This window comes from Myotis brandtii, unplaced genomic scaffold, assembly GCF_000412655.1.
Source record: "Myotis brandtii unplaced genomic scaffold, ASM41265v1 scaffold687, whole genome shotgun sequence".
Classification (NCBI taxonomy): domain Eukaryota; kingdom Metazoa; phylum Chordata; class Mammalia; order Chiroptera; family Vespertilionidae; genus Myotis; species Myotis brandtii.
Genome location: NW_005370687.1, coordinates 1580024 through 1589540, shown reverse-complemented (window position 1 = coordinate 1589540; position 9517 = coordinate 1580024). Strand labels below are relative to the sequence as shown.

Here is a 9517-nt window from a genome sequence, read left to right as displayed (position 1 = left end):
GAAGCTCCCAGCCTCTTTTTTTTTTCTTTTTTTTTTTATTCTGGGATTTATTTACCTTCTATAGCTGTCACTGGAGCTGAGAGCCAGCTCCACCTCTGAGGCCGTGGCTGGCTGAAAGCAGGTATCTGGGTTTGAGCTTCTTCTATAATTGAAACTCTGTTGCCATCACTGGCGCTCTAAGCTCTGAGCTGAAAGCAGGTTTCTGGGGTTTGTTTAGCTGTAATTGCAATACCATGTTTGTCTATTATTAGATAGGATATAGACTAGGGGCCTAGTGTACGAATTCGTGCACCTTGAAAGGAACTGTGGGCCACAAGGCTGCCGTGGGCACAGGGTTGGGTCTCGGCCCTTCCTTCGTGCCCCTGCCCAGCCCCTCCTACCGCAGCCCACGGTCCCCTGTCTGCCGCCGCTCCCACGTGCTGACGGTGCTGGCCCCATTCGCACCCGCTGACAGCGTGGAGCAATTGGGGCCGCTGCCAGCAGCGAGTGTGAGCGCAGCCAGCGCTGTCAGTGGGTGTGAGCAGCGGCTGCTGCCCCAATTGCCCCTCAGGAGCAGGGGGAGGTGGAGAAGCCCTCAGGGGCAATTGGGGCAGCAGCCACTGCTTGCACCCGCTGATGGCACCAAGCGATCGGGACTGGCACTGGGTGCCGGCAGTGGGTGTGAACGGCATCTCCAGCACTGGCTGCAAGTGTGAGTGGGGCCAGTGCCAGCAGTGGGTGCGAGTGGCAGCTCCAGCACCAGCAGCAGGTGTGAACGGGGTTGTCACTGGCAGCGGGTGCGAGAGGCAGCTGCCGGCCCCGATCGCCCCTCTGGAGCAGGGGGAGGTGGAGAAGTCCTGAGTGGCGATTGGGGCCAGCAGCCACTGCTCACACCCGCTGACAGCACTGAGCGATCAGGGCCAGTGCCAGGCGCTGGCAGCAGGTGCAAGCAGTGGCTCTGGCACTGGCAGCGGGTGTGAGCGAGGCCAGGGCCGGCACCAGCAGCAGGTGCGAGTGCCCAGCGGGACCATGGCGTGCAGGAGCAAAGAATTTTCGGTAACCATCAGAGGCTCTCCCCAATGACAGTGTCCAGCTCCCTGCCTTGGTCTGGTGCCCCCGCTCACCTATTCCACCGTCCCGCCACGGCCAGTGCCCACCATGTTCCGCGTGCGCACCTCCCCCAGTGGTCAGCGCACATCATAGCGACTGGTTGTTCAGTCGTTTGGTCTATTTGCATATTAGGGTTTTGTATATATAGATGAGCTTTAGCTGCTCTCCCTTGGGTTAAAACAATAAAACCTTAGAAAAATACACCAAAATGGTAGAAGTGACCCCAGTCTTACTTTTAAAAAAATATAAATCCACTTAGGAAAATACACTCTAAGGGTAACCCTGCTTCCCCCCCCCCCCAGGTGGTGGAGTCGGTGGATTTTACATTTCTCTTTGTGCTTGACCTCTTTTCAAATTTTTCTACTCAGAAAAAAATTTGTTTTAATGTGGGGAAGAGTTAAAGACAGGGCCCAGTATGGCTGAGTAGTATTCCATTGTGTGTATGTTCCACATCTTCTTTATCCAGTCCTCATTCTTGGGACATTTTGGTTGTTTCTGTGTCTTGACCACCATGAATAATGCTGCAATGAATATAGAGATGCATATATCTTTGAGAATAAATTATTTCGAGTTTTTTAGGTATACACCCAGGAGAGGGATTGCTGGGTCATAAAGTAGCTCTATTCTTAAATTTTTGAGGAATTTCTGGATTGCTTTCCATAGTAGTTGTACCAGTCTACATTCTCACCAACAGTGAATGAGGGTTCCAGTTTTTCCACAACCTCTCCAACACTTGTTATTGCTTGTCTGGTTAATAATGGCCACACTAATAGGTGTGAGGTGTTATCTTTTAGTTTTGATTTGTGCTTTCCTAATTTCCACTGAGGTTGAACATCTTTTCAGATATTAGAGGCCTGGTGCACAAAATCCGTGCATGGGTAGGGTCCCTAGGCCTGGCCAGCAATCAGGGCCAATCTGTGGGGCAACCAGTGGGGCAATCAGGGGGCCCCCACTGGCACCTGCCTTGGCTGGCCTGGGGCCTGCAGACTGGGGCAGCTCCTGCGTTGAGGTTCTGCTCCCTGGTGGTCAGTGCGCATCATAGTGACCAGTCATTCCACCGGTTGTTCTGCAGTTTGGTTAATTTGCATATTAGGCTTTTATTATATAGGATTGGCTGTTTGTATGTCTTCTTGGGGGAGATGGGTTTTCAGTTCCTCTGCCCACTTTTTGATTGAGTTGTTAATTTGTTTGGTGTTGAGTTTCATACTTCTTTATATATTTTGGAATTAAACCTTTGTCAGAGCTACTGTTTGCAAATAGCATCTCCCATCTGGTTGGCTGACTCTTTGTTTTGTTGTCAGTTTCTTTTGCTGTGTAGAAGCTTTTTAGTTTGATATAATTATTTTTGCCTTTACTTCTCTTACCGTTGGGGTCAAGTTCATAAAATGTCCTCTATGACCAAGGTCCATAAGTTTGGTACCTATATTTTCTTCTGTATAACTTATTGTTTCAGGTCTTATATTTAGATCTTTGATCCATTTTTAAATTAATTTTTGTACATGGGAACCAACTGTAATCTAATTTCATTTGTTTGCATGTGGCTTTCCAGTTTTCCCAGCACCATTTTTTGAAGAGACAATCTTTACTCCACTGTATGTTTCTGACTCCTTTGTCAAAAATTATCTGTCCATATATGTGTGGTTTTATAGCGGGTCTCTATTCTGTTCCATTGATCTGTGTGTCTATTTCTCTGTGAATACCATGCTGTTTTGATTATCATAGTTCTGTAGTAAAATTTGAAGTTAGTTACTGTGATACCTCCAGGTTCCTTCTTTTTTCTCAGGCTTGCTTTGGCTCTTTGGGGTCTTTTGTGGTTCCATAAAAATCTGATGATTTTTTGTTCTATGTTTTTTTAAAAAATGACATTGGGGGATTTTGATGAGGATTGCATTAAGTCTGTATATTGCTTTCGATAAAATGGTCATTTTAAATATGTTGATTCTTCCAATCCATAAACATGGAATATTTTTCCATTTTGTTGTGTCTTTTTCAATCCCTTTTAATAATGCTTTGTAATTTTCAGTATATAGGTCTTTCACATTCTTTAAGTTTATTTCTAGGTACTTTATTCTTTAGTTTGCAATTGCAAAATGAATTACTTTTTCATATCTTTTTCTAAAGTTTTGTTGTTAGTATTCAGGAAGGCAATGAATTTTTGCACATTGATTTTTGTATCTTGCAACTTGACTGTATTTGTTTATTGTTTCTAATATTTTTTGGTGGAGTCTTTAGGGTTTTCTATATACACTAGAGGCCCGGTGCATGAATTTGTGCATGGGTGGGGTCTGGCTGATGTGCCCCGATCAAGGCCAATTGGAGTGGCTGGCCGGGGGGAGTGGACGTGGGAGATTGGCTGGCTGGTCCTACCCGCATTGAGCCCGTTGAACAGCAGCCACAGTGTGTGTCATAGCAATGGGTCATTCTGGTCATTCTAGTCATTCCGGTCATTCCAGTTACTTGGCATATATATATATATATTTTTTTTTTCATGTTGTCCGCAAAAAGTAACAGTTTGACCTCCTCTTCCTTCCCTATTTGGATGCATTTTATTTCTTTCTCTTGCCTTATTACTCTGGTTAGGACTTCTAGTATTATGTTGAAGAAGAGTGGTGAGAGTGGACATTCTTGTCTTGTTCTTGATCCTAGAGGAAAAACTTTCAGTTTTTCACCATTGAGTATATTAGCTGAGGGTTTATCATATACTAGGGGCCCAGTGCACAAATTCATGCACCTTGAAAGGAACTGTGAGCCACGAGGCTGCAATGGGCACAGGAGCGGGTCTCGGCACACCATCCGTGCCCCTGCCCGGCCACTCTCACCACAGCCACTGGTCCTCTGTTTGTCTGCAGCCCTGCTCCCGCTGTCGCCACTCGCACGCGCTGACAGTACTGGCCCTGCTTATACCAGCTGATGGCGCAGAGCGTTTGGGGCCAGCGCCAGCAGTGGGTGCAAGTGGCAGCTGCTGCGCTGATCACCCCTCAGGAGCAGGGGGAGGTGGAGAAGCCCTCAGGGGCGATTGGGGCCAGCAGCTGCTGCTCACACCAGCTGACAGTGCCAAGCAATCGGGGCCAGCTCTGGGCACCGGTAGCAAGTGCAGGTGGTGGCTCTGGCTCTGGCTGTGGGTGCAAGCAGGGCCATCACTTGCAGTGGGTGCGAGAGGCGGCTGCTGGCCCCAATCATCCCTCAGGAGCAGGGGGAGGTAGAGAAGTCCTGAGGGGTGATTGGAGCCAGCAGTCACTGCTCACACCCGCTGACAGCACTGAGCGATCAGGGCCAGTGCCAGGCGCTGGCAGCAGGTGCAAGCAGTGGCTCTGGCACTGGCAGCGGGTGTGAGCGAGGCCAGGGCCGGCACCAGCAGCAGGTGCGAGTGCCCAGCGGGACCATGGCGTGCAGGAGCAAAGAATTTTCGGTAACCATCAGAGGCTCTCCCCAATGACAGTGTCCAGCTCCCTGCCTTGGTCTGGTGCCCCCGCTCACCTATTCCACCGTCCCGCCACGGCCAGTGCCCACCATGTTCCGCGTGCGCACCTCCCCCAGTGGTCAGCGCACATCATAGCGACTGGTTGTTCAGTCGTTTGGTCTATTTGCATATTAGGGTTTTGTATATATAGATGAGCTTTAGCTGCTCCTCCCTTGGGAGCAGCGCTAGCCCCACAAATCAGTGCAGCAGTGGTCCTGAGGACTGTCCGCTCACTCAGACCGGCTCTTCCCTCAGCCTCCCACCCTCCCTACCCTGATTTAAGAAGTCTGTTCTTAATTTGCACTTTTCAGGTGAATCCCAGTTGCACCCCCCACCCCACCCCATCACACACCCTCCTTCCAATCCAGGGCACCCTCTGTCTGGAGCATCTCTTCCCACTGCCTCCTGCTCCTGGGACCCAGAGGGACTAGGGGGTGGGGGTGCAGGGGAAGCACCAGGACCAGCGCCCCCTCCCCCCAGAGAAATCAGGCCAGGCCAGTAGCTCTGTCTCATTCCTTCTCCCCCAAGAGAGGAGGCCTCAGCCGTGGCTTTGTGGCTGATGGCAGGACAAAGGACCGCCATTGTCGGAAGGGAGAGGCCTCGCCGAATATGGAAATGAGGCTGGAGGGCGGCTGAGTGGGAAGTCTGGGAGCCATTTCTGGGAGGGGACCGCCTCCCACCTCCATTGGAGGAGTCAGTCTGGGCAGATCTGGGGCTGACGCTGGGCATGGGCAGCGGGAGTGGAGAGCCCGCTTTGTCACATACCCGTGTGTTGCAGGCACACACTTCCCTCCATTTAACTGTCCTCTATGAGTAGCCGCGATGAACACACTCTCTCCAGCACCTGGGCTCCCAGACCAGCCGCCACTGGACACTCGGGCTTTCTCCACTGCGGGCTGGGGCTGTGCCAACACACGCACCCTGGGGTGGGCCAGGCGGGGGAGGGGTGAGCGCGCCTGCCTCCCCATGGGCATGAGGGGCAGCCCAGGGAGAGGAGTGGCAGACTCTGGGCTCTCACCCTGGACAGCTGTGCTCCCCGCCTTGCCGCTCCCCTGCCCCTGTGGGCCTGCCCTCAGCTCCGATTGCTCTTCCAAGGCTGCGCTTGAGCGAGTTGGGGGTGGAAAGTTGGGCTTCAAGGATGTATCCCACAGCCCCCACTGGGTCCCAGGTTCCCAGCTGGTTGGAGGAGGGGCGGGTTGGGCCAGCCCCCAGGAATCAGGTCCCCAGACCAGGTGCCAGGGTCGCCCAGCACCTCCATGCTGAGGGCTCACCTACGGCTGCAATGTCCTTGGCCGTAGGCCTCAGCCCTGGGCTCAGACAAGAGCCTCTGCTACCCCTGGCGGGCTCACTGGGGCTGGCCTCCCGGCCCGGGTGCAGGCGTGGGCAGAGCAGTGCCACCTCGCCTGCAGGCATGGCGTGGGCTCCTACAGACTGGCTGACCCTTGGGTCTAGAGTCGGCTTCCCAAGCACCCCAGTTCACCCAGGGGTAGCCGGCCCCCTCCCCTCACTGGCACCTTCTGCTAAGGGACTGCTGAGCCCTCTGTGCCGGAAACAAGTCCTGGCTTCAGGGTGAAGTTCAAATGACTGCCTCCCTGCTTTGGTCCTCAGTCAGGCTAGGAAAGAGGCGGCTCAGGGACGGGCTGTGTGGCCTCAGGCAAGTCACTCCCAGGATGGACCTGCGCCCCCCCACCTCCAGCAGAGCCGGCCCGGGACAGCCCCCTTCCCTCGCCCACAGCCCTTGCAGCCTCTATTCCCACACCCCGCCTCACAGGCCCCGCCAGCCTGGTGCCTCCCATGCTCCCCCCAGCGGAGCCATCAACCCACCTCTCTGCCCTCCCACCCTAAGTACGTGAACCCCCCTCCACCCCTCCTCGACCGCAGACCCCTGGGGCTCCCCTTCCCACCCAGCACCAGACCTCGTCCCACACCTGGGCCCAGAGGGGCCCAGATGAGTCAGCAGCATTGGCTCTGGCTGGTCAGCCTCTTCCTGGTTCTTATGTCAGTCCCTCCCCGCCGTACGGTTCCTGGTCACTCCGCAGGCTCTCGTCGAGCAGATGATGTGCCAGGCACAGTTGGGAATGAGGTTTCTGCCCGCAGCAGCCGTGGGGGCCTCCACGGGTCCTCAGCCTGTTTTCGTTGGCGCAGGGGTCCACACAGTGTGCCAGGCTCCCCAGGCCCCTCAGTCCTGCTCTAGTGGTTTTGAATGGAGACAGTCCAGCAGTTAAACTTCCAGCAAAATATTAACAAGTGAGAGATGCCTTTCAAGATGTGAGGACCTTTCCTTCTAAATCATGTGGCCAAGAAGACTCGGGATCAGAGCCCTGGAGGCCAGAGCTCGGAAGCACGCTGGGCCCTGCCACAGCCCTCCCTCCGCCTGGAGCCAGGCCTCCCTCAGGCCTCCCAGAGGCAGTTCTTGCCTATGCTCCTTCCCTTCCCAGGAGCCCTGTCCCACCTGGAGTGACCCCTACTCTGGCTACAGACCCCCTCTGCCCCTACACCCGCTGTGCTGTGCCCCGGGCTCCGGGCCGATGAGCCGCTGTGCAGGCTGCCACTTCTGCGACTGCTGGAGCCGAGGAAGCTGCTGGTGGGAAGGAGAAGGCGTTCAGGGGGGTCGGAGGCACTGCTCTAACGTGCCGGTCGGGCAGGGTCCCTGTAATGACAGTGCGCGGCCACGCAGGGCATTCCGCAGAGCAGTGCGGCCTGCCCCTCACGAGTCCCACAGGCCGCTGGCCTCCCCCTGGTCAGCCTGCTCCAGGCCCCCAGACACGGAGGCCGGGCCGCGTCCTGACTGCTTGTCCCCCACTGTGTGACCTTGGCGGAGGCCGGGCCGCGTCCTGACCGCTTGTCCCTCACTGTGCAGCCTTGGCGGAGGCCGGGCCGTGTTCTGACCGCTTGTCCCTCACTGTGCGGCCTTGACGGGCCTCCCTCGTCTGTCTCTGGGGCCCACTCAGCACTGAGGTGGAATTCTGTCCAGTTAAAGAAGGAAGCACTGCTCCCCCCTCCCCCGCCCCGGAGGTAGAGAAGGGGTGCTCTGGGGGACACTTGTTTAAGACACCGTGGGGTTGGGCAGCAAGGGCTTCTCCCACTTGGAGGGGCCTGTCCCCAGGCCTGGGACAGTCCCTGCTCCTGAACCCGGCTGCTGCCCGCACCTTCCGCCTGCCCTGCCCCCACCACACCCGCCTGTGCAGGAGAGCAGCCAGGCAGACTTGGCCGTGTGGCAGGTGGAGTCATGGTCCCTCTGCCGACGCTCATGAGCTCTTGCCGTGCACGCGTCCTGTTAGTCCTCTGACCTGCTTCGTTGTAAATGGGTGATTCCTATCAGGGGTTTACTGGCAGGTTTTCAGGTGGTGAAAACCTTGGAGCAGAAGGTGTTGCTAAGCCGGACACGCCGAGAAGCGCCACAGGGCCGTGTGGTCAGGCGTGCCCGGTCCAGCGGGCACAGCACCGGCACGTGTCAGGACCCATGTCGGCCTGCCTCTCCACACGCCCCCCACAGAGCAGTGGGGCCTGGACTCTTGTTCTGCCCGAGCTCAGAGGCCTCAGGACCACTGCTTGCTGTGCTCGTCCCTCTCCGTCCAGAGCGCAGGTCCTGGCCGGGGCGGGCGTCCTGCACCTGTGCTGCCCTGTGCCCTCACCTGCAGCGGAAACAGGAATGAGGACACATCAGGACACGTCAGACCAGTGGGGAGGGAGTCCTTTCCAGCGATGGACAGCTTGCTGCCTGGGAACATACACCTTACCTGAGAGTGAATCCCACGTAAATTGAAGGTTTAATTGTAAACGTGAAACGGTAAAATCTCAGGAAGAATGTGGAAGGTTGTTTAAGAACCTTGGAGCAGGAGGTGTTGCTAAGCCCGACAGCCGAGAAGCGCCCCAGGCCGCACGCCTGCCCCAAGAGCAGAGCGAGCCCCGCAGCAGAGAAAGGACACGGGGGAGACACAGATGTCTCCCTTCCCCTGCGTGGAGGTTCATCGCCCTCCTGTGGACAGCATCCCGACATTCAGCCAGAGAAGACTGACAGCCCCTTCGATGGCGCAAGGAGAGGCCGGGGTTCCTGGGGAAGGCGCAGCGCCGTTCCCACTGGCGCCCGGGCCGCAGGAGCCTCGGCTCGGTGCTCGAACCCCGCACCCGGCTGTGAAGGGGTGACTAGCTCCTGTGAGGTGGGTTGGCGGGTGTGAGCCTGGGGGACAGGGCGGGGCTCCGAGTGCTGTGAGGACACGTGATGGACGGGCCTGAAGGATGCGCGGCTCCCCCGGGAGGCCGTCACCGCAGGACAGGAAGTGCCGGCCCGGAACCAGGTCTGCCGGACCGGGACACACCCGACCAGCAGTCTCTTCCTGATGGCACCCTAGAAGGGCTGCAGATGGGGCTTCCGCCGCGCTGTGTAAAGCGAAACGGGGAGCCGGTCAGCAATTCATGATCGTCCACAGCCCGGTCTACGCAGCCTCAGGAGCAGAGGTGGTCGGTCGCACGCGCTGCTGTGGGACGGCTCCTGTGCGTGTTAGTGGTCAGAACGGTGTCGAACAGTGGGCACAAGAATTACGTTTGTGTGAAAATGAAGCTTGCACATGCGTGTGCTCCCAGCTGGGCTGGGGGGTGGGGGGGGGACATCCAGGGAAGTGGCGGCGCCCCGGAAGGTGGAAGCGAGGGGGCTGTGGCTGAGGCGCAGGGCAGCCAGTGGATTTTCCTGTTTTGTAATCTGAAAACACCCGTCTGTGGCGGACATGGCTGTGAATAAAAGGCCATCGTGACGGGGTTGGAGCGGAGGCCTCGTCAGTCTGCTCCCATCTTAGCTCCACGCTCGGGTATGTGAGCCTGGGCAACCTTCTGGCCTCCGTGCCTCAGTTTCCTCATTTGTAAGCGAGGAGTAGAACAGAACCCAGTGCACAGGAGTGAGCACGCAGCACCTCCTCCCGCCCTGCAGCGCCCGGCAGTGGGCGCGGCTCTGACCCTCTCCCGGCCCTTGAG

General features: G+C 56.5%; 1 protein-coding gene across 3 annotated transcripts in view; it reads left to right on the top strand.

Moving 5' to 3' along the window:
• The window catches only part of ANKS1A (ankyrin repeat and sterile alpha motif domain containing 1A), a 102887-nt gene that overhangs the window by 79010 nt on the left and 14360 nt on the right, over positions 1-9517 (top strand). The gene's annotated exons all lie outside the window — the stretch shown is intronic.